We start from the raw sequence: 26,661 nt of genomic DNA on the forward strand, positions 1-26,661 counted from the left end.
AGTGGTATGGGGGATGACGCTCACGATCTTGAACCAGCTCCGAGTCTTCCGCCCCAACGCTCCCCCTTGAAGCCGTCTTCTTTTTTATGTTGTTATTGTTGGTGTTGCTGCTTTGTTTTCTTCTTTTCCAGCCGATGGGATGACTTTGAATGGGTGGTGACCTCACACAAGGAGGAAGCCAGTGCCATCTAATTTATAAGGCAAATGGAATCAATCATGATTCGGCTGTCCCGGCTTTACACCTCGTCCCCCGAACGGCCACCTTGTCTAAAGTTACCTGATTTCGTTATCGGACGTCGGCAAACACACGCACTACATTGATTGCTTGTGTCTACGTAAACAGAGGACTGACTTAAGTGGGAGCGGATTTGTTCGTGTTCGTGTGTGATAGCAGGGGTAAAGAAATGGATGATATCGGACATTTCAACTTTGATTTCCTGCCCCCCCCCCCCCCCCCCCCCCACACAAACACACACCACCCAACCCGCACCGGCGTGAGATAACATTTAAAGAAATGCTCCCCATCACCTGTAGACGACTGGAATAAAATCACAAAATATCAAGTTCTTGATTTGGTAATTTTTAAACTCCTGAGATTTGCATAGATGTATAATTTGTCCCTCTTTATTTGATAACACAGTTTTGAGAAGAAACAACAACAACAACAACAACAACAACAACAACAACAACAACAACAACACATTTTATGTCCTTTAAATATATTCAAGTAAGAAGGTCACTTATTTGGCAACCGCAAACGCAAAACGGCATGTGCTTCACAAAATGTAAAGTGTGGAGTTCCGAGTTACCATACAATAATCAATCAATTTATTTTTTCCCATTTTTGACAAAAAGAATTATATCGCTTTCTTTCAAAACAGAGCATAAGGCAATCAAAAAAAATGTGAAGTGAAAAGTAACATTATTATTGATCAGTTCAGTTCAGATTTAATTCTGCATCCCTTTATGAAATAGTAGGCCTACTGTATGTAAAATCAAGAGACATACGCACAAAACAGAAAGATGTTTCAAATTTCTCATTTACGTTTTTGAATAGGGGCGCATGTGTTTGGGTGCGTGTTTGATGAACTATATATATTTCAAGGTAGTGTTAGGATGCATCCGAGCGTCCTTGTCATAGTTTGAAACGACCTACAAAATGAAATGCGTGCGTCTTACTGTGGGTATACGTATGGAAATGGGTCGAAATGTTGTTGTAAAAAGAGATTATACTACTTCTTGTCATCAACAATCATGACACAAACGAGACGAAATAGTAAAGAAACGAAGGAGTCTCATAACCCTCAACTAGAGAACGGTATTCAAAAAACTATAATACAGCTTGCACGTATTTGTTTGTTTGTTTATTTGTTCATTTCCATCTGAGATATGGCTGGGTAGCCCATATTCAGCTACACTAAGCTAGTCTTCCATGGGGTCCAGTTGGATATGAGGTAGGACTACTTCACCGGGTTAAACACCCTGCTCTTTGCGATGAATGTATGAAGCGGGATCGTTTACGTGCACGAGTTGTGACTCTCTCATACACGAGACCTCCATTTTATGTCCTATCCGAGGGACGTGCTATAGAGCAAAGTAGCACATCGTAGCTGTAATGAATTATTGTCATCAAAAAGAAGAATACATCACATTTCAAGTGCAGACCGCCATTTGTAAACAGGTGATTAAAACGTCATAATGCATATAGCGTTTCAATCGTTTTTGGATTTGTGTATTAAATGACAGATACGCAGTGCTGTATCCCGCCTTCACAAGTTCTAGAAACTTCGATCTAATTTTGAGATTCCAGTCGAAAGGGGATTTAGCGCTAGATTGCATGTCTAAAAATTTAGGTCAAACTGACATCGGGTCAGACAGTACAGAGTAAACAATCCTGTGGCCATTGACTGCGAAGTGTGGGAGGAGACCATACATGTCCATACTGACTTTTAAAAGACAGTACTGAACTTTATGATTGGGGCAAGAGAGTCAATATAAGTTGAGAAACAGTTGTTGTGACCAATTCAGTGAACGTCATTTTTTTCCCTTTAGCTAACTCGCAGCATGCAGCAAACAATACTAATGTTGTACTGACGATGTACTATCCACTCTCATACATGCGAAATGTAGCAAAATATGATATGATATAATATAATATGATATATGATTAGTATTATGATATGATATACTATAGTATGATATGATATGATATGATATGATATGATACAATATAATATGATATAATATAATATAATATTATATACCATAATAATTATTGTATAATAAAATGTAATAATATAATATAACATGATATAATATAATATAATATAATATAATATAATATAATATGATAAATATAATATCATAACATATTATACTGAGATATACATATCTCCATAGAAAGAGAGATAGAGAGACAAAGGGAAAAAGAAGCGAGAAGGAGAAGGGAGCATTCAAGAAGCCATTTTGTTTCGACTATTATTATTTTGTTGTTCTTTCCTTATTTTTCGTTTGTTTTTCTGTCTTTGACCCCTAAAATATTTCGCTTAATGAGCCGTACTACCTTGGAATATCATTTTCCCTCGCTTGCCCTCTCCTTCTGGGGCATTTTGTCTCTTCTGTTTTTTCCCCTTATCCAACCCTTTTTTTTCTCTCTCTCACTCTATCTCTTTCTATTTCCTATATTCCATCTCTACCGCCAGCCGTATCTCGCGATCTCCGTCGGTATCGAGACGTGACGAATCGGATGAAATGTTTGCGTTTTCACCTTCTCCTCCCGCCTTCGAGAATACTATAATGTTTGTGAAAATATACTCGATACCTGTGCAGATTACTTCCTCCAAGACTGCGTGGGTATTGAGGCAATAATAATGAGGGCTTAGTCCAACCTCATACATTCTCATAAAGTGGACAGACAGTCTCATGCTATCCTACGTCTGCACACAATTAGTTCAAGACACCTACCTCCACATGAACTTGATGCCACACTAAACAACTTGATTAGATTTTTTTTTCTGACAGAAAGAGCAAGAATGGAAAAAATGAAGGCGAAACCAAAAGAAACCAACATATCAGCATTTCCGTTTTCACGGGTCAATCTGTCAACGTTTAAGAAGGAAGCAGTTTTTTTTTCTGCTTCTGCTTCTTCTTTTCATGACCTGTTTACACTAAGACTTTTAGGTCAGTGTGTAAGGGAGCTGCAGTTCTAATCAGAGGTGTGTCCACACTAATCCCCAAGCTATCGCGGCTGTGTCATCCCAAAGTTAAACATCCATTTCCGGTCGATCCTAAACGAGGACTGAAACTACATATGAAACTCTTGACCCAGGATTCTAAAAGCGGGAGAAAAAAAAAGAAAGAAAATTGAACACTCTGCAACAATCTGCTGATTGCTGGTATTTGTATTAACTGTCTGTATGCAAGCAGGCAACATTCAAGCGAGGAATACATGTTTTTCGTCCAACTGGTTCCTTGTATGGCTTCTTATCAGGATAGAGAATTCCAACCAAATATTACAGAAAAAAACAGTGCTTGTGTGTGTTTGTTTTTGTTTGTTTTTGTTGCTTTTTTGTGTGTGTTTGAGTAGCAAATTGTTACAATTTGCATTAGACAACAGTATCTACAATGAAATCAAGTATTTTTTACGTCTTCTTATGTGCTGTCATTCATTATTCATTCCAAATATCCCTATCATGACACACATACAAATAATTCTAAAGTTTGTAGAGCAAACAGGATTTTGATAGTGAATCATTTCGCTTATAGTGTGTTGACTATCTGGGGTTTAATTTCGTTAATGAACAGGCCACTTTCAGCTGTTTACTGTCCAATTGAAGAAATGAATCTAATATCCTTACCATTCGATCATAAAACCAGCTGTCAGAGTATGGAAAGTGGTGACACGTCATTTGCTCCTGTGACAATTGCTTCAGTCTTACACGTATATTCTGCAGGGGCATAGGGTTAGCGTTAGGTTTATGATCGGGCCTTAGGTTTAGTTTGATGTGAAAACTAGGATAAGGGTTAGGGTTAGGCTTGAGGATAGCAGAATTGTTGTTGGGCTTATCTAGCGTGCAGATATTTCATTGAAGCAATTAAATGTCACATGAGCAAATGCCATGAAACCATGGAAAGCATGTCGCCATGTTGTGTATGAAGTGGGTTTTATGTGGCTATTGCTAAGAGGAGGGGGTTAGAAGGCCTTTACAATGAGATGATGTGTTCATGACTACTCTTCTTAATAGAGAATATCCCCCAAGCCAAAAAAAAAAAAAAAAGATAAAGAAATAAAAGTCATGACAACGACAAAATCCTCTATTTTTCTTTGAACACCTTGAACCGTGACACACCCAAAACAGAATCATCGTGACTTTCTCCGATTTTTTGTTTTGTTTTTGTTCTGTTCTGTGTTTGTCAATTAGAGGGAAACCGCGCCCCATGCCATAGTCTTCTACGGCAATGTAAAAGGGTAAAAGCGCAAAAATTAACATGTGTAAATTACACATAATTTCTCCAAACAGTAATTCCAAGTACATTCACATATTGAAATTAGATAAGGCTAACTAAGCCTGATTTAATTTCAATATTATGTTAAAGATCAGTAAATAATATTATTGTCTGCGAATGCTTACATCTCCGGCTTGCATTAAACATTTTGAACATTGCATCTCCGTTCGAATAGCTGTTGATTGCACCGAGTATCAAACAAGTCAAGTAAAGCTTTTTATTGACTGCCGGCTTTGCTAAGTCAGTCTAAAAATCTTATACTAAAAGATCTGCCAACAAGTGAAAGATGCTTCGCAGGCCGTCTTCAGGCACGCATTTACGCTTCGTTTAAGTACAGTGCCGTTTAATGGAATAGAAGCAGCCATTAGTAATTTGATAAACGAGCCCGGCGAGAATTTGATCATTACACTTCATTGACACCCACACTGTGTCATGTACGACCAGACGAGGGCGGCTGGGAAGAGGGAGAATTAGATCCCAAACTCTGCGCTCATGTTCCTTCGACCACAGACATTGCAGTCGGCAGAGCGGTGTCATAACCTCTGTTTCCGTTGCCATGGCAACGTCATGTCACTCCTCTCGGTGAGAAGGGGGCATCCTCGTCTCCCGTTTCCCAGCAACCCTGTCATCTTGCTATTTGACTGGCAATTCGTGAGTTTGTTCAACGAAGAGGATTATATATTGGACTAGTAGCTGACAGATTAATGAGACAGCGCCAGTCTCATCTGAAATTGTGACCAACAAACGACACGGTGGTGCTTTTACTTCCATGATTTTTCTGCTAACCGTCTCTTGGTGTCATACGCAACAGGAATGAAATTCAGTAAAGACTCCACCCATGGTGAAACGACTTAACACTGCAGTAGTTCAATTTCAGAAATATTGTTTAACTCGTCTAACAAGGTCTATATACTGTAATAGATTCCAAGTGAATGAAAACAAGTTAACCTGTTAACTAAAAATGCTACTGTCTATGTGAAATACCGTTCGTGATAAATCTGGTACTTTATACAACGTACTAAACTTATTCTATGCTTTCATATTTACAAGCATTCATTCTGGCATCTAGTTCCTGTGGCTTGATATTTAAACAATTTCAGAAGCTCCTGCAGCATGTGGGACCTTTCACGTCAGATTCTCCAAGGTGGTATCATTGCTTGGTAGACATTTGAATACAATTCGTATGATTATTCTTTTATAAACAGCGCTGATACTATCACAAGAAAGGCCCTACAATGTTTGGCTTGTATTGACAAGTTTGCATATTTTGTATGTAAGAAACGTAGGGCCTAGAAAATGCGAAAAATAAGAGGAAAGCAGGCCGCAAATATGAAGCTTGATGACCTAGTTTCTAACCACAGGCAGATAGAGGAGCAATGCGTGTGCACGATATCAAACAACGCCCCAACCTCTTGGCTTTGGTATGTCTTTATCGCAAAGATGGAGATATCTTTATAAAGTCATAAATTCGTATAATATTCAGATTTAAAAAAAAAGACCGTTCTAAGAGAAAAAAAAAACCCTTGTAGGGATTCCATTAGCAACGGAGGGATGAATAAAAAGAAAATAAGAAGTATATCACCAGAGCTCCCTTGAAAGGGATCACTGACACTATACCTGTACTCGTGAATATAATAATAGTTGCAGCTTTAAGGTTTACCGTGCCACTCAAGGGAAGAAAACGAAAACAGGACTTTAAGATCCATACATGCAAATATTCACACACGCATACACACAACCATCTTGCACACAGACACAGACAGACAGACAGACAGACACATATATACAGACGCACACATATGACTCCTGTCCCTGATTTTGCTTCATTGTGTTTGTTTGTTTGTTTGTTTGTTTGTTGTTGCTGTTTTGTTTGTTTCAACATATAACGTGGGGATATGGACACTGTAATCCCTAGTATAGGCAAACAGGTCAATATCATATTTTGTTGCACAAGATTAATCAGTACTATTTTCAAAATGTCATGAACTGCTTATTGAGAAAAGGGGGTATCTGATTTGCTCGATTGCTGTGTAATCATCACAAATATCCCATACGTCTGCCATATTTTATGATAGGCAATTTCAGTTTCCAGTTAAAATAGAACAGACACTTTCCAGAATGACAAAACGTCACTTCTTGACAAACGTCTCCTGTAAGTGGATATTCGTGCCATTTTATTATTATCGTTTAAGTACTGTCAGTCAAATGAATGGTGTGGTGACGTTGTGTGATGGTTTTACACCTGTCTCCAGTCATCGTAATAATCACATTAACAATGACTAGCAGAAATGAAAGGTGTTTCATTGAGCAGACTATCAGGGAATTATAGGTCTTCAATGCCGTATGTTGCCTGCAGTTGACATATCACAGTGCTGTAGATGGCCCCTTTACCATTAGTAAGGACATGATCACGTGAAAGCAATGCTTGACTGAAGTCTCCATTGTATGGAGTGTGACAAGACTATTCCGTGAGCTGGTAAAAAGGGGAAAAACAGTCTTAAAATGTAAAGTTCCAGAGGAACATTTAATTACTCGAAGTCAAAATCAAACTTTGACAGATAGAAAGATCACCGTAGATCATGAAAACAACAGCAAACTTGAATGAGTGAGTTTGTTCTGTATGACGTAGGCCGGATAGTTAACAGAGTTTTGAATGTGAAATTATTTATTAAATTGTTTGAACTATAATTATATAGAAATAAACATTGATACATGTGAAAATACCATAATTACTACATTATTGTTTTGTAAAAAGAAATTGTTTCGGTGCCGAAAAATGAACACCATAAAACAAACAACAAAGAAAGTAATGATGTCATGATGACACTGCAACGTCACAACAACGTACGTCAGCATTCAGTAAGACATCCGGATAAGAATATTCCGAAAACAGCAACCAAAAACAAGAATATCATTGAATAATCATTTCCAACATCCTTTGACTTTCGTTACATAATTTTGTAACTTTGTATAGAGACATTAACAAGACCGATTGAAACAATCAAACAATGCTTAGTTTTCAATTTGCTTATTTCCATCGAGCAAGAAGCTATACCTGATACGATGTAAACAAGCGAAAAGTAAAGAATTATACGCTAGAAAGAATAGTACTAAATGTATGTGCAAAAGAATGTATAAGAGTATAAACACGCAAACAATTATGCATTAAGATTTTTTTCTTGTAGCAATGACATTAAGAAGGAAAAAAAAACGATGGAAAAAGTAATCCACTATATTAAAAAAAAAATTGATATTGAACATTTTTTACTACTTAAATATTTTGTCAACAAAGGTCGATGCAAACCCAAATTGTCATTGTTACTTTGTATTATCATTTTTATTTGATATTAAAATTAATGAAATTTAATGAAATGAAATGAAATGAAATCATATCAAATCAATTAATATGAAATGAAATGAAATGAAATATGGACAAATGAGAGTATGGACACGTGCGTTTGTTTCAGAGTTGCTAATATGCTCGTATGTTTGTGTGTGTTTTTGTGTGTTTGTTTGTAAGAATGTATTCTTAGAAGACTCAATTCAACCTCACTCTGTATACACGAGACAAGAGCAGTACAGAACTTATGGAATTGTTAGCTGAAACGCCTAATTTTGAGGTGTTCTTTTCCTGTCTTCTCGACACCATGGTAATTGTGTGCTCTACGTCCAAGGTGGTTATCAACACTTATCTGGACTTTTCAATATAGAAATTTGTATAGTTTTTGGTGAAGTCCAGTACACTTGGGACAAAACAGAACTATCCTGGCGTCTTTATAAATGCGTGTGGATGACCGACACAGTCACAGACACATGCATTATATTGTATGTACACTCAGCAAAAAAGAAAGAAAGTAATCACCTTTTCGAGTTCTTATTTCTCATAGGATATTTGACTAAATATTAATGCTTTATATACCATGTTAAAGGTAAATTTATTGGCTATCAAACTAGTAGGTCAATAGAAAGAAAACAAACTTCACGCATGAGTGAACACCTTCGTCTTTTCTTCCAAGGCACAAAAGTAAAAATTGCAAAAATGAACAAGTTGTCATTCATGAGTGAGTGCTCTTCCATATAACAATGAGTAAAAAAGACAAATTTATCACAATAAGAAACAAAGAATTAATTTGCAGAAATAAACCTATGATCTCTATAATGTCTTTGTAGCCCCTAAAGATAAAGAAAGGCTAAATATAATGAAGGAAAATGAAGAATCTCCCGTCAAATCCAAATTTAAATGACATTAGAGAAGAAGCAATATTACCAAAGAAGTAGAAATTTGAAATGTTATTTCAAATTAGGAAACTTTGGTTCTTGAATTTGTCTCATGAAATCTTAAATTCCTGAATTGAAAGAATGAAATAAAGAAATTCTGTCCATTTTATAACCTTAGCACGCCTACTCCCTATGTCATTTGAAGGTTGAGTTGACCAAATATATATATATATATATATATATATATATACATATATATATATATATATATATATATACATAATACATATTTTCCCCCTTTTGATTCCCACTTTGTTTTTGTTAGGAGACATAAAGAGATAAAGAGAACCAAAAGTTATGTTTGCTATTTAACTCAGTCATGTGTCTCAATGCGTTAAATTGGTCTTTTGTTATCTTTGCTATCTTGAAGGTTATTTTCAAATGAACGAAGAAATGTTAATTTTTAATTTTGTGCCTTAAAGGAGAAAAACAGATGGGTTCACTCATTTGGAAAGTTTCCCTTGTGCTATACCAAGTTGATAGCCAAGTGAATTACCTTTAACAATATTATGTGACCGTGCACCTCAAAACGAACATAAAGTCGCACACACTGATTTTGCGTGAGGACTGAAAATAAGTGAAATGGGTCAACCTAGCCGAACTTGACTTTTTCATATCTTCTGAAAGAGCAGGTCTTCTTTTACATTATGCTAAAATTTGGTATCATAAAACGGGCAGGAAAGTTTGTTTTTTTAGCAGTTTGTCTCGAACATTTTTGGTAGAATAGTGTGATTAGGTGTGTCTTTAGAATCCCTTTTTCATTTCTGAAAAACCTTGTCCACACTCTTCACTTTCAACTCTAATAACTTTTTCACGGATAGTGCTACTGCTTTGAAAGTTGGCATTGGTTATGGACAGAATGTGTTAATGAGGCATGTTTAATTTCAATTTAATCTGATAATCCCTTCATTGTTGTTACTCTGGTGGTTTACTTCCTGTTTTTTGTCCCATTCATCGCACAGCCAGCACGGTTTGGTAAAGATTAAGCGCTTGAATAGACACTGTACTTCAGAGCCTCTTTTCTCAGTTCGCACTTTTCCTGAGTTTGTGCTTTCTTTCCAATATTTAGATAGGTTAGGAGAGTCCATTTGATTTGATTTATACATCATTTTAAAGCTTAACGTTTGCTCTTTCAGAATCTGGTCTTAACTAAAAATTCATGTCTGGCGACTTTTTGTTTGTTTTGAGGTGCAGGGTCACATTGATAAATTGATTCTTATCAAAAAAAAAATATACGAGAAAAATGAAATTGAAAAAAAAAAGTGTTTACTTTTTTTTGCTGAGTGTATACATTCAGATACAAGAGAGAGAGAAAGAGAGAGAGAGAGAGACGAGAGGAGGAGGGAGAAGTGTGTGCGCGTGTGTGTGTGTGTGTGTGCGTGTGTGTGTGTGCGTGTGCGTGTGCGCGCGTGTGTGTTATATGTGTGTTTTATGAAGTGATAATCAATTCATTTTCTTTTTATTCATATTGCTCCAGATATGCTTCATTAAGTATTTTCTTTATCTTCAACACGTTGGCGTGGGCGGTACATTGCAGACAAATGTGACCATGTTCAATGAAGTCAGATCATGAATATTACGGATATCCGCTCCACGTGCTTGTATTCCACGAAAGACAAAAGGAACATCATAACTGATAGTTATATACGTGCCTCCCCTTTCCTATGGACATAGTGCATTAATGGCACGGTCATATTACCTGAACTTAATTGATTTTTCTTCCTATCAGAGGTATTTAATTAGCTCTAGCATTCCGTATCAGGAAAAAAAAAAGGAGAAGAAGAGAAAAAAAACCCCCAACAACAACAACACAGGAGGAAGAGGATGGAAATGAAATAGAGAATCCCTGAGTCTGTCGAACATGAAACGAACGAAGTAGCCATATTTTTGAGAATTGCCGACTGGAAATTACAACAAATTTCGATTTTAATCACGGAAGTCCAGCTCGCGTTTTAATTTCCTTTTCTCGACGGTCGTCCAAAAGACTTCATCGAGGGCAGAAACGTGTTTGGATTGCAGAATCGCTGAGGTGGAGACACACAATCTGCGTCGAACTGTCTTTGGGAAACGACCCCACTGTATTTTCATTTGGTTAGTAGAAGACTCTGTGTGGTCATACTCTGTGTTTACTTTCCATTTAGAGATGGAAGTGAAATATCACATTCAACACTTCCATCACATCATCTCCATCCCCCCCCCCCCCCCCCCGGGAAAGGGGGAGAGGAAGGGGACAAATTGATAGAATTACAGCAGCTGAAGGTTAAGGACAGGGAAAGTGCAAAGTGAGTATGGTCACGTTTTGGGGGAGACGCCTTTCACAGAACTAGGGTAATCTCTCAGCGCAATACTTAAAAATTGCTAGGGAGATCAGAATTCATGCAGATAGAGTGCTTCACTAGGGATTGTACTACGACTTTAATTAGGCACGGACAAATGGTTACAACGCCGAAATCCAAGATAATATTCTTTTAATGCTATGTTCTGTTACGTGTTCGTACATGTGTGCGCGTGCGTGCATGCTTGTGCGTGTCTGTGTTTTAAATTATGACTGAAAGAGCTTGAACAGCCTATTTAGGATGTTTTGCCACACAATGTATGTATGGATCATTTAAGAAAATTTGAAAAAAAAATCATTTTTAATTATCAGCTAAAAGCATTAAGAAAAATATGAATATAATCATATCAATAGTTGTATCATAATTATATGTCAAATGCAGAATAATGATCTAGATCTAGAGCGATCGATCACCTCTTGTATGCGCTAATAAGTCATATTCCACTCGTCTACTGATGACATTTCCTCTTTTTTGTGTGTTTTTAGTGTCCTATGTCCTAATGCACGTTCCATTTCATTAGATAGTGATTATAGCGAAACAAGCGCGCGTAGTCACAGACAGATCGACACATTAAACTCGTTTCGTCGCATCTGCAAAGATTATGATCTCAATTACGCAGGGCATAAAATCTCTTCAGCGCAAGCTGCACTTCTTTCACCTAGGGTCCTAGCATCGCTATCACCATCTATAATATATCAATGAACCCAGCTTACATTAAAGGGAAATTCCCTCCCCGTATCACTTTGGTTGTATGAAAACAGAAAGGTCAGAAAAGTAGATCAGTGAAAATTTGGTTTAAAAAAAGATTAGACACACGAACAAAGTTAAACTGTTAAGGAACGGAATTCCTCTTTAACAATACATCCTTCATCCACACTAAATGATGTCTCCAATAATCTGCTGTGTTGTAAAGAACTGTGTCCTTCTTGATGTTCATGTTTTACACAAATCGACAGAAATGGATCTCATACATAAATATATAGAAATAGAGATAGGGGATATTATTAATCATTTGCCTCTTTCTTACCTTTATCGGCCTCTTTTTTCGGAAGATGAACATGTTTATGCATGCGCTTTTAAAGTTGTGGTTTTGCATTTCCTGCAAAATGTGATGATCAACGAGCAGGATATCTCCACTCTCTTTCTTTATCCATTATTATGGAGCAGCTGGAATATCGTTTGCCCGGAGGCCCGACGATGGTTAAAAAAAAACAAAACTAAACAAAACAAACTACATGTGGAGTCTACATGTCTGTGATTGATAACAATATGGACACTTGCTTGTATCCCTATATAGTCTACTCTACAAACCGTCGCAGGAACATTTCACTCAACTACCAAGTGCCTTTTTTTTCTTTTTGGTAACATCCCGAAATAACAGCAGTCTAACTGTACTTTCGATGGGTAAATTTAACTGTATTTCTATTTAATTTGTTAATGTGTATGACCATTGTTTGATTAACCATTAACCCTTTGGCAACGGAGTAACTCTGTCAAACAACCGACGTGTTTGTTGTATGGACGTTTTGAATAAAGAATCATTTAAAGGAAACCAAAGCCCAAAATATGCATATATGGATGTGGATTGAGTGGTCGCAGCAATAATGTTTGAAATTGAATTCAAACAATTATTTCCATATCATTTTTACTTAGAATACATAGAATACATAATTCAATACAAGGTAAACAATACACTATCAAATGATTAAAAAAACTGAATTAATCATGATAACAGATGCAAATAAATGGTATGAATATGTTAATTGATGAATATATTATATGTATATATATACATATATATATATATATATATATATATATATGTGTGTGTGTGTTATAGATAACAATAAGAAATATACTGTGAATCTTTTGCATGCATATTGATTTATGTAATCAAATTAAACGAATATACGAGCAAAAATCGTAATTATTTTATCCTTTGTTCTTTCAATTGACGACCTACTAAACATAGTAGAACACATTTTGTGAATGTTTGAGCAAAATCGGACACTAGGTTCAAAAGTTATGAATTTTCAAAGTCTATGCAGGACTACTACAGTTCACGACGCCATTGTGGACAACGACACATAAAGAAAACAGGTATTATTCCACAAAATTAAATTTTTCATGAATGAGTACACATTCCATCGACTTATAGCGACATAGTGTTAAGGATATTATTCCCCTAGCTTTCTGAACGAGAAAAAAATATTCAAGTGCTCTTTCATATATGCTAGAAATGTTAACATTGTTGAATTTTCTGTTTATTATATCCTTTATAGTTTCATCCATAATGATATCATGCAAAGCAGCACCGAAACTTTTGAAAAAGCATTAGTTTTGAATCGATAGTCCGGTTTTCCTCAAACGTTCACTGACGTGTTATATTATACATTATTTGCTGCTCTCACTCAGTCGAATTTTCCTTTAAAGTGTCACTGCACATCTTGCAATAATGTGAATGGAAATATTTTGTGTTTTATGCCATGATTAGAAACAGGATACGCAATGTTCAAAAGACAAAACATAATTATATTGACAGAGTTGAGCTTGAGACAATGTAGATCAAGCGCCATGATCGCCTTTCAAAGATACTGGCGGTATACAAAAAGCCATAATCATCATCATCATCATCATCATCGCTATCAAAATGCCGTTTCTGCTTGCTCCAAATTTGCTTGCTTGGCTTGTCATGTGTTTTTTGCTTTGCTTTTGTTCTGGCCGTTTTTATTTTGTCTTGCCTTGCAACTTAGATAACACAAACGTTTCTGACAGTCAGCGAAGTCCCTTCAGAAGAGTATATGTATGTGACCCTGCACCACAAAGCAAACAAAAAGGCGCCAGATGTGGATTTTTAGTTAAGGGCAGATTCTGAAAGAGCAGACCCTAAGCTTTAAAATGATGTATAACTCAATTTAGATGGACCCCCCTAACCTGTCTAAATACTGGAAAGAAAGCACACACTCTGGAAAAGTGTGAACCGAGAAAAGAGGTTCTGAAGTACAAGGTCTATTATTCCTGCGATTAATCTTTACCAAGCCGTGCTAGCTGTGCGATGAAAGGGACAAAACACAAGATGTAAACCACCTGAGAAGGGATTATCAGATTAAGCTGAAATTGACAATGTTCCATTAACATATTCTGTCTATGATTAATGCCAACTTTCAAAGCAGTAGCATTATCCTTTCAAAAGTTATTAGACTTGAAATTGAAGAGAGTGCTAGGGATTTCAAGAAATGAAAATGGACCTCAAAAACATACCTGATCATTCTACTCTCGCCCCAAAAGGGTTGTAGAAAAACTGCTGAAAACACACTTTCTCATTCATGTTATGATCCCAAATTAAAACATAATGTAGAAGAAGGATAGCTCTTTCAGAAAATATGGAAAACTCAATATTGACTCAATTGACCCATTTCACCTTTTTTGAGCTCTCACGTAAAATAAAGGGATGCGACTTTTTGTTTGTTTTGTGATGCACGGTCGCTATATATATATATATATATATATATATATATACACATATATATATATATATATATATATATATATATATGTGTGTGTGTGTGTGTGTGTGTGTGTATACATACATATGAAAAGTTTGTTTGCAAAAAGCGATAAGTCCATATTTGCCAAATGGAGATATTTGCGATTAAAGGACAAGAAAACTAAAGAGAATAATAAGAAAAATCTTGCTTCTTTTGAACATAACTTAAAAAATGTACCTTTATATGCAGTAACAGATACATTATTTAAAAGGTATTATTTTGTACTTTATGACAGAGACCGTACTTCAACATTTTCAAAAATGGACTTATCGGTTTTTGCGAACAAACTCTTCATAATATTTAAACAAAGAATGTCAGATATTGTGGGAGTGAAGAGTCTGAAATTCCAAAGCAAAACCTCATTGAGTACTTCACGTAGAAACCAGCTGGCTTTGACCTTTCAAAGAAGCACTGGTATCCGCACAGGATCTACACAATCCATGCCAGGACAGCCCATCACCTCCATCGCAGGAAGCTAATAGACAACCCAGTCTGTGACTATAATCTTCCTGACCAGACTGTGCTGCATGCTTTGCTAGACAGCCCAGTTGAGATGCGTGCTGTCCAGGAGACCTCGAAGGAATTAAAGGTACAAGAGACGACGCCCTAGCCTTGCTCGGCAGCCTGGACTTATCACTTTAACTTTGTATATAGCATAAATTATTATGTCATACGATACGAAGACGAAACCAATTGGCTATGTGAATTTGCTTGCATAATTGTTAGAAACATCCTGGGTTAAGGGAGCAGACATCCGCCATAATGCTTTAAGCTCTGAGAAACAAACGTTGTTCGATTTGAACATAAACTTTGGTTTGATTTGGTTTGGTTTGGTTTGGTTTGGTTTGGTTTTATTTCTGCATCTGTCAACATTTCTGGATAACATCAGTAATTATTATTTTTAACATTACTGACGACTGAATATACGATTTAAACAGAACTTGCATACTTCAAGAAAATTCGATTCGTTTACCTTTGCAAAAAGAAAAAAAAAATGAGAATCACCTCAAAATTCTCGTGAATTCAATAAGCAGGTGCGTTCAAGAGGAAAAACAATCTGCCAACTCTTTATCTTTTAATCCCTTGATCTTACGGATTCACTAAATGCCTCCCTGTCCCTCGAAGACTGGATGGAGGCCAAAATCGTGGACAGGGTAGCATAAAGAGACGCGAACTAAAGAAATTGTTTTTTGGTTTGCTGTTGATAAAGCTACAGAAGGGGCTTTAGAGGGAGGCGGGGGGGGGGGGGCGGATTCAAGAGTACACCATTTGGCGGTGTATCAGTTTATATATCCCTACATGATCCTCCCTTGACAACTATTATTGCCAAGAAAACAATAAGATTTGTATCTAAATTGTGCCCTTCGCCTTCTTGTGTTTTTTTTTTTTGATATTTAAACATCATTTATTTGTCATGCTGTTCTTGTCGATCTTCCTTTGTAAATGATATACCTTTAATCGTGTGATCTAATGTAGATGTTACGTTAGGACTTTGAAAATGCTAATTAGTTCTTAGACGAATCCTTATTTCGTGCTTTAAGGAATCTAGGCACATTTCACGAAGGGGGGGGGGGGGGTAGAAGAGCAGATACCACGAAGGGTATGTTTGATGTCTTGAACTCTCAAAATCTAAAACATTATTATCATAAGCGTTATGTCAGCCCATGCCTTCTGTGCTGTGGAGAAAAATAAACTTAAGACTTACTGACAACGACAGAGACTCAGCAACAGCAGCAGCAGCAGCAGCAACAGCAACAACAACAACAACAACAACAGTAACAAAAATGACAATAACAGTTGGACAAGTGTATGTTATTTTTTCCATTCTCCATATACACAAAGTAATTGCAACTGCGATTCCATGTTTGAACATTAAATCTGATATCAGAGGGTAGGATAAAATTTGTGTGAGCGATACTATACAGCAGAATGATTGCACTTACGACGTTCTTCTTCTTCTTCTTTTATCTGTCTTTTTTTTTTTACTGGGGCATATTTATCAATTTACCGTCAGTGAACTGAAAATACCGCGTGCTTGCAGTTTGCGTGACCATGTCATCGGAAATCCCCGTTCATCTTCCCCCACGATCGCCCGGGGGACACTTCCTTGTCCCCGTTCGCCGTTTCCTCTGCAAGCGTGAAATTCTAGTCCCACATTCTACTTGTTGAGTTCTCGACTCTTCGCCGTCCCGTAAAGCAAATCGTGATTCACTAGGAGGGAAAGAATTGCCCATCATTGTTCAATATCGCCGTGAAACATCGGCATCCACAGTCCCCATTGGAAATTTGATATTAAAGCCAATCTCCATGATGATAAAGGGTGAACTGTGTTCTCGCTTGTTTAATTGGGTATCATTGTTTATTACCTTCTTCAGTACGTTGTTTCATTAAATTAGTTGACGCTTTCACAATTTCATCCTTTAGAAATCGTTCAAATTTTGTTAAGTACAATGTATATAACCTACCAAGCATTAACTTTATTCTTGTCATTATTACACTAAGAACGGGGAGAGAAAGGGAAACGGTAACAATTCGAGGTCAAAGATGCCTCAAATGCAGCCTGAATACGATACAGACAGACACGATTGAAACCTTCAAAAATAGAACATATTCATGTTATTATGCACAGATCGTCTCGTCTTATCCCCCCCCCCTCTCTCTCTCCATTTCTGTCCTTAGTCGTCAAGACGTGGGACTCCCTCCCACGTTACACCGTCTGACTTCCCACCCGACTCCTGTATTGGGCTCCTCACGTATACCTCATGCAATTACAATATATATCTGTGTGCCGCCTTATTGGCTACTCATGATGATTGTGGGGACAAAACTCATAAAATGAGCACAAATTTATGACTAAAATAACCGGACGTGTAATATTACTTCGTTGGTTCCATTTATATATAAAATCTACTTTTACACAATCCTGCATCATTTTGCTTTTCGCTAATTTTTCCCCAGTTAAGATATGATCGTCATGTTATGTATCATCTAAAACATGAAACAAAAATGTAATTAAGCCTTACGATTTCAAGGTATTTTCGAGTGAGTCAAAACACAATGACCTAAAGCCGTTTGCCTGTTTCTTTAAAGTGTCAAGAGGAAACCCGGAGATTTATAGCACTCGAATACCTTTCTTTCCTGCCTCTTCAATAGATCGAAAAGAATATCTCCAAAGTCACCAGAACATAGCCTTACGACAGCGCCAAGGCTGTCAATTCTAATGGTGATGTCCAACTGTTCCAATGTGCCATTAATCAATGTTAATTTACCATCATGCTCACACGTCCAACGCCTTTAATAAAGACACACGGTATCATCTAAAATCGAGAAATTGTTGAGAATAAACTTCTTTCATGTTAAACGCTCTGCCCACATTTTAGTGTGATTTGCGTTTTCCATTTGATTTGTTCCATTCAACTTCCCATTTATTCATTTTTCGTTCAGTCATTCACTTTCGAGTGTGTGCTGTGTACAAGTGTGCTTGTGAGATAGGGAGAGACAGTTTGTGTGTGTGTGTGTGTGTGTGTGTGTGCGTGTGTGTGTGTGTGTGTGTGTGTGTGTGTGAGCGTATGAGAGAGAATGTGAGTGTATAAAGGGAGTAAGAGAGAAAGAGAGAGAAAGAGAACGAGAGAGAGAAAGAGAGAGAGAGAGAGAGAGGGAGAGAGGGTGGGAGGGAGAGAGGGAGAGAGCGATACAGAATTACGCTCGACAGCTGCTCATTCTCCAAGTTTCCAATCTGCACCTCCGCTAATGACGTTGTCCCCCCCCCCAAAAAAAAATAAAAAGAGAAAAAAGACTATGAGATAGTGCTAAACAAATCCATCAAATATAGATGATGAATTGGTGCGACACGATTCTCCATTTGTGTGATTTATGGGAGTAATGAATATGACGAAGAGATAGAGAAGAAGGCAAAGGATAGTGAAAAACTGCAAAGCTTCGAACAACAGTCTAACCATTATTCGGGGCCTGTAAGTCGCCGCGAATTGCCTGATTTCGAAACACAAAATACGGGATAAAACAACTACTACGTTAACTCTTCAACATCTAACGTGAAAAGCCTTATAATCGTCCTTTTTCTTGTGATTATGCTAATAGGAAACATTATATCTTATGCTCACGCTGTTCTGATATATCGTTTGCATAGTTTTCGTCCCATGACAATTTGCAGCGTAAAGGCAGGAGAACTTTTTCCCTTGGAGATAATGTAATCCTCCATAGAGTGATTGTAAAGCTGCCGCAATCCACGGGTTAATTAATAATCAATAGAAATCAGACATCCCAACCTGCAATACTGCAGATTGTTCAAGCTTTCAGTGTGACGTCATCATACTGATGCAAGGAAACTGTAGACTTCCGCTCTGAAAACTCAAAGGTCACTAAAGTCAACTGTTTCTTTTAGACGCTTACAAAGTTGGAGGATGATGCTAGACGCTAGTTGGCCCTTAACACATTTACATAACACACGCAAGCACAAGCACACATGCACACACGTGGATGTCATCATCTAGCTTTCTTTCTTTTATTTTGGAATCACAAGTGCCGATGGACGAGTTACTTTAAGAGCTTCTTGGAACACCTCTTGAGGAGAGGCTTACAAAAATAGAGTCTTCCCTCCTCAGATAAACGTAATGATTCGTTGGCTTGCTTTTTTTTTCCGGGGGGGGGGGGGGGGGGGGATTTGTGTCAATAGCGTCAATAGATGATTATGTATTCATCTCAGCATCCAGCTACATCGAAAGTTCTGGATCAAAACGGCGTGCTCACCTTGATGTGTAGGAAATACCTATACAATAGCACGTCTATGATCGTCATCGAATGGATAGCCAGGGATACTTTAGTCTTGGGAATCAAAACAAGTCAAGGTTAAAAGAAAAGAACAAGAACAAGGAGACAAAAAAAAGAAGAAAGAAAACCGAAGGAGGAGATGAGGAGGAAGAAGAAAAAGACGAAATAGAACAAGTGGTCAGGAGGAAAGGGGTGAGGCAGTGACCTTGTTAGACATGTAATTACACGCAGGCAAGGTGACATATACAAGCTGCAGCAGGAACTCCAAGCAGTCCATTTTTTCAATCTTTATATCTTTTTACATTCTCTTTCCTTCTTCTCCCCTTTTCCCTACTTAGTTTGATGTCGTCAGAACTTCATTTCTGTCTTCTCTTACTTTTATTTTCCATTCCTAATTTTTCTCTCAATTTGTTTGCATTCTTATTTTTTTTTAAAGAGGGAGGGGGTGGTTCACAAATTTGAGAGCAGTGTCCCATAAAAGAGCAACTGCAAAAAAAAAAAAATGATAGAAACAAGAGATTAAGAAGGTAGTATTCTTATCTAAAACATCTTAACGTGATAAATGATAAGAAATGTTCTTACCTGCGACTAAAAAAAACAACAGATAGACGTGTAATGAAGGCTTGAATGATCATTATGTAAATAACACAAATCATCTAATATTATATAGAAAAGTTCATGGATAATGGGGAAAATGCCTGATTATTAAAAAGTCCACTGAAACAACAAAACAAAACACCGCATTCTGTTATGAAAAAAAAAGTCACATTGACAGAACACGAGTGATGTTAGAAGAAATGGGGACAATATTGGCTGGATTTAGCTGTCTAGTTTACGTGAACTGGGTGGCGGGATAGACATAAATGAGAACTTTGAAAAGAGCAAACAACCAGACCAATAAAAGCGAGATTGACATCGAGATGGAAATGCAAGCTCTTTAAAGAAGATCAAATGTGAGGGAGAAAAGTTGAGTAACAGAGAATTTATTAATAAAATCCGATATATGAAATGATTATTATTTAAACATGTATATAAGTGTTGTTTGAGTTTCAGCAAGTATTCTCTTGACCCTTTTCATATGGAGACCATGTCTGCCGTTCATAAACTCCCCGAGAAACGGTTATATGGAACCTACTTGTCGCATGTATTCAAAAAGACATCAAAGCTGAATCCAAAGCTAAGAAGAAAAAAAAAACACACAAACCTAAACCATAGTACACACCCTAAACCGCGTAATGGTACCAGAAGGGTGATACCATGTTTATTATTGTTTTTCTTTGACAGTTCATGATGCAGTAAAAGAACTATAATATCTACAATGTTAGGCAAGCTTCGTTTCGGGCATTTTTTTTTCTTCAATGCGTAACACAATCGCGACTGTAGGGTCAACGAGATTACGAAAGGGGGACAGGGAAAATGTCACAAGCGTTCAAGGAATCTTATAAGGGAAATACGACAAACGTGAGGAATGGCCAATTAGGGAACCATTGTAGTGTCGCAGGGGACTCAGGCGAAAACGTGCCGTCACGGATTTGGCGCCTTTTGCGCGGGAAACTAAATCGCTCCCGGCGCATTCTTCGAGCTTACGAGTCAGTGAAAGAATATGTGAAAAGGAACAAAAAAATGTAGAGGGAACTAGAAGAGAGAGAGAGAGAGATAAAAGAGAGGGTGATAGAATAGTATAAGACACAAAACCCGATAAAAGAAGTATTCAATCATTACGCCACGCTACTTAAGCATTAACTCAAAAAAGGGATATTAGTATTCGAGACGCTATATATCGCATTATGACACCACAAAGACATATATCACAAAACAGACGTCTGAATTTGTCTCTGCTTGACGTTGTGAATGAATTGATATGCGATCTCTTTTAGAACTGCGCTTTTACTTTTGCTTTCGAATAACAAGCAACCCTACAAAATCACTGCATGCCACAAATTCCATTCCCGGGTTATGATAATGCTGTTAGAAACTCCGTGGGGGTAAGGCTGCACCGTGATTGATAGTGAGTCGGACAGATTTCTCGATACTCACAGCTACCATTAATCAGAGATTATTAGTACCTATAAGGAATAAAGTATTGATCACACTACACTTGAGGTCATAGTGCTATAGACTGATATCCTTCATGTCGATTGTCCTTATTCCTCTCCTTTGCAGAAGGATAAAAAACCCCATAATATTTCATAGCAACTGATGATAATAATAATACAAAATTCTTTGTAGACATTGAAACAGCCCTGTTTCTCAGTCATCATCTCTTTGAGTTTGTGGTTTTTTGTGTGTGTGTGTGTGTGTGTGTGTGTGTGTGTGTGTGTGTGTGTGTGTGTGTGTGTGTGTAGGTGGGTGGGTGAAACTGTGATATCGGTCGCAATTATGCTTAAAATCTAATGAAAAGAATAATGCGGTGACACCGCCTAATAACTCTACCATAAAAAGAATCTACGCACATATTGAAATGTATGCTTTTGTCCATAATTCGCCAACAAAACACACACATCCTCACTCCCTCACACACACACCCACACACATACCCTCTCGCATACACACACAAGTTCTTTTGTGACGTCATAGTCAATTCTTTAATGCAGCTGTAAAATAATTGTAACGGGTAAAGGGTGGTTGAATTTGAAATCATAATCATGGAGGCGAACTTTATTAAGATTTGTATTCAATCACATCGGAGAGTCGGGACGTAATCACGCCACCACTTGATCTAATTCGCATACTTCATTGTGAAAGATAGCGCTGGTTTGAGTGGAGAAAAACAAGCACATCATTTGAAAGCTCACATGTATTAAGTGATTACTCGAGTTGTGGGACTTAACAATCAGGGGAAAAATGCGTGTAGTAAGAAACAAAAGATGATGCTTACATGTCGGTTGATAGAGCACTGGGGAGGACGAGTGATCTATATTCCGTATCTGAGAAATCGAAAAACAAACCAGCACGTGATATGCCTTAATGCCTTGTATCTTTCCTGTATGCGTGTGATGTGTCTCTATTTCATTTTGTTGCTGTTACTGTTGTAGTCTTAGAAAAAACGAGGGCAGAAGGATTTCTCACATTAATCTGAATGTCTAAAAGATATTGATGACATGGCTGGACAGTTTCTCTTTTTAACTCTTCTGGCTGTCTTTTTCATCTCTCTTTGAAAAAAAAAGATGAAGAAAAGATGAAAACTTTGCGCTTCTATCACCTCTTGTTGGATAGAAATAAAGCACAACTAAATTCAATTAAAAAATGATTTGAATTGAATCAGTTTAAACTGAATTGAATGTCGTAAGACGAGGGGTTGCCATGACCACTTGCATCTTCTGGTTCAAGCTGATTGGCCAAGAAGGATTGGTGTGACCGCCCCCTCCGCCCCCTCCTTGCCCTTCTGATTCTACAGTGCGTCTCTTTATCTGAGGCTGCTTCCTCTGTTTCTATCAAATTGAGGCCAGAGCTTTCCTAATCATGACATTTCCTTCGCGAAACGATAGCGGGTGTCGAGTGAAGTGAAAATCCAAAAAAAAAAAAAAAAAAATGTCTGCGGAGAATGTAATAGAGCATTTCGAGTATTATGATAATTATTCAAAGAACTGTTCTGAAGACACTTTTTAGGCCAACGACAACTATCAGATAAATTATATTCGAAGGTAAAACGGAATAGCAATATAGGAACAATCTATTGTCATTAATGCGAATCGGTGAGATAGAAACAAACACTTGTAGCTCATTGGTCCTATTTCAGTTTCGACCAATCGGAAAAAGAAAGACACACACACACACAAAACAACAACAACAACAACAACAACAACAACAACAACAACAACAACAACAACAACAACAACAACAACTATTTACGATTCGCAATTCCGAGGGTTTGTTGCACACACGCTCTTTTCATTTTCGGATTTAATTAACGAAGCTTATTTGACACCGGGATTTGGGGATTAATGAACTTTCTAAATCACGAACCTTATTTCATTTTCGGACTGTCAAACTTTAATCTGAACAACGAATCTTCGTAATAGCGCCACAGGCAGATTAACAAACACCTATTTTAGTTTCTGGATTGAACACGTAGTGGTAGGGAAACATGTAGGGATAAGGAATGTATGTTTTGGAATAGCGAGCTTTCGGGATAGCGAACCTTATTACAAATTCGGATTAACGATCGTTAATCCCTTCACAATTATGAACATCACCCACTGACATTCAAAAACCTTGAAGACACACCATTGCGGTGTTTCCTTGTTTGTTCCTGTGTTTGTTTATTTGTTTGTTAATTTGTTTTGTTTTTTCGTGTAGGTCTAGTCAGGCTTTACTTTGCTTATCTATTCTTACTTTGAATGTTGATACGAACAAGAACAATTGCGATAATGTTGTGCACTACACTCAGTGTCATTCGCTCGTAGAGTGCCGTTCGCCAAGATGATGATTGGTTGTAAACAATTACTGATGGCATGCATTTAACAATGTCATGTTATAATAACAAAATTTTTACTTTTTTTTTTACAAAGTCAGGTGTCAGACCGACAGTTTGCATATGCACTTGATCTTTCAAATGATATTTTTACTGCTGTCATTATACACCAATGAAATTAATCCTCAATCGCATTACGCATAATTCAGTTGAAATAACCTAACTTGCTGTTACGTAGGCCTTATCATATTCCTTGCCTCCTATATGTAACAACATTAATATTGTCAATGACCACTTTCTCTAAAATGGTTTTGCCAGCTTCGTTAATTACACTCATACTGATTTTCTCATTTCTGTTACCTTCATTTGGTATTTATGTGAACTTCATGATATGGGAGTTACTGAGATCACGAATGGGAATAATCGGCATGAATAACAGGTCGTCAGAGTCTAAGTAATGTAAATGGTCACTTGTTGACTAACCTAGTTTTTAAGTCGAAAAATAGTCTGTAAGCATCTGAGAAATATTCTTCCTAATCATTATGGAGTCAGCTGTATAGCTAGTAACGTGGTTGTGGGCGACATATCAGAATTATTCCGATAATTAATCACCATCACACTTATAAACAGGATCAAGAAGAAGAAAAAAATCGCACGGCACACACAGGCCGTCCAGTAGGCTGACATCAGAGTAATACACACGACGTTACCTTAACCGCCACTGGTACTTTCCAACTTGTCTACCCTAGAGGTAGAGACATGTATAATGTAGGTTCCGGTATAAAGCTCTTAGAAGAATATCAATGAACACCTGCATGACACCTGCATGCTTGGATCAAAGAACGCAAATTGCTACGGGCGGGTTTCGGCAGATAATCGGGGTGGGAGCAGGCGTGAGAGGAAAGAAGCTTATTTTTGCGGACTCTGCAGCTCTCTATAATTCCAAATACGGCTAGAAATCTGAATGGTAGGTATTTTCATCTTTGATTTCTATATAGGGAACGGAGAGTAAATATCGCTGATACATGTAACTGCTTTGAAATTAGGGGGGGGGGTGGTAATGATTACGCCATGTTGGTTTTAGCATCCTGTGTTAAGACATCACACTTTGCACCAAATATCAACACCACTCTATGCAACTTTGCATATACATGAGCAATCATAAGCGGTTAGCAGCACTTAGGAACTCATTCCTGAAAGTGCCCTGGTAAAACTAGTTGCGGAATTAGAATAGAAGTATTACAGTGAGAACCTCAAGTGACAACCTAAACGTTTTTTCCAGAACCTCTAACATAATTATGTCCATACGTCGAAAGACTTTGTGTAAAATGACAAAGAAATCCAAATGTTTCGTCAAAATTTCAAACACACGTTGATACGTCGTAAGATTTATGTGTGTGTGTGTGTGTTTGTGTGTGTGTGTGTGTGTGTGTGTGTGTGTTTAATGACGATAACTGCCGCTTGTTCTTAGGTGCCCTTAAATATCATTCAGATTCAGATTTTCCAAACTGACTTTAAGTCACAGAGAGGTGGTGTGGTGCTGGTGGAACGGGGCGGGGGGGGGGGGGGGGGGAGGGGAAGGCTCCTCAATTGTAATACTCATGACATCTCACCATAGACGCCCTGTTATCTTTCGCAACTATGAGTCCAGAGAGTCCAGAGTCCAGAGAGGAAGATGCACCGTAGAGGGCGTCACGAATCGTTTTGTATTTCAGAGTATGAGCTTTTCTTTGTGGACTATTGGCTTTACTTTTCAGTCATCCTTCGTTTTAATTCATCTATCTTTATATCCCCAAATATATGTGCATGTACCTTGTTGTACTTGTGTCTACTTGTCGTGTATCAAAATATCGCCCAGGGATATGTTGCAGAATTTATTGCTTAAATAAAAAGAAAAACAAAACAACCAAACCCAAAAACAATTCTCAGTTTCTTCCTATCTATTTCTCACTTTTCACCACGAATTCTCTTCAGATTTATCAAAGCCCCTGTGGTATGCCGATGTAATTCAATTTCGCCTCATATATTCTCAAACTATCAAATTATAAAATTTGGAATAATATTATGATAGGCAGAATAATTATGCCTTACGTTATAAGGATAGAGAATACCAAAATCAATTCGACACACCGGTCCAGGGACGTATGAAATTTTGTACCATCTCAATCTCGTGCAATTCGCTCAATTGGCCTTTTTAGATAATTTATTCGTTAAACATAATCATGTTTGTTGCCAAAGGTCTGTGCTGGAACTTGAATATATAAAAAAAAAATGTATTCTGTTGTTCCTTGAAGCAGTTTCATTTTATATTAGATACTGACTTCTGTATACAGATTCGACATGAAATGCTTTTTTATTCTATTTTCATGTTTACAACTGGTCCGTACTTTTGCCTCAACAAGCTGTTAACCGACAACAGGGTGAACGTACCTACAATAGTAACTATACTTGTGCAGTGTATCGTTTCTTCTCCTCAAATCTGTTGGTAAGTAAGTTGATAGGTTGTTTTTTTTTTTAACCTCTACAGAGGTACTTTATTCATTCATTTCCAAAGCTTTACATCAAACGATTTCTTTCTTTTTTTTAAACAATGAATGAGCACATACTCAAAAAGTACAGATTCTTCATTGGTTATCAAGTAAATGATTTCATCATGTTTGTTACAATCTCAGAAACATTATCTAACAATATTTCATTTCTAAAACTAATCCATATTTTCAAACTATTGTATAAATGCCCTTGAAATAAATGCATCATGTATTGTTTATAAATTGCATACTGCGCATATATC

Source organism: Diadema antillarum, unplaced genomic scaffold, assembly GCF_040938485.1.
Source record: "Diadema antillarum isolate AM-2024a unplaced genomic scaffold, OU_Dant_1.0 seq00000382_RagTag, whole genome shotgun sequence".
Classification (NCBI taxonomy): domain Eukaryota; kingdom Metazoa; phylum Echinodermata; class Echinoidea; order Diadematoida; family Diadematidae; genus Diadema; species Diadema antillarum.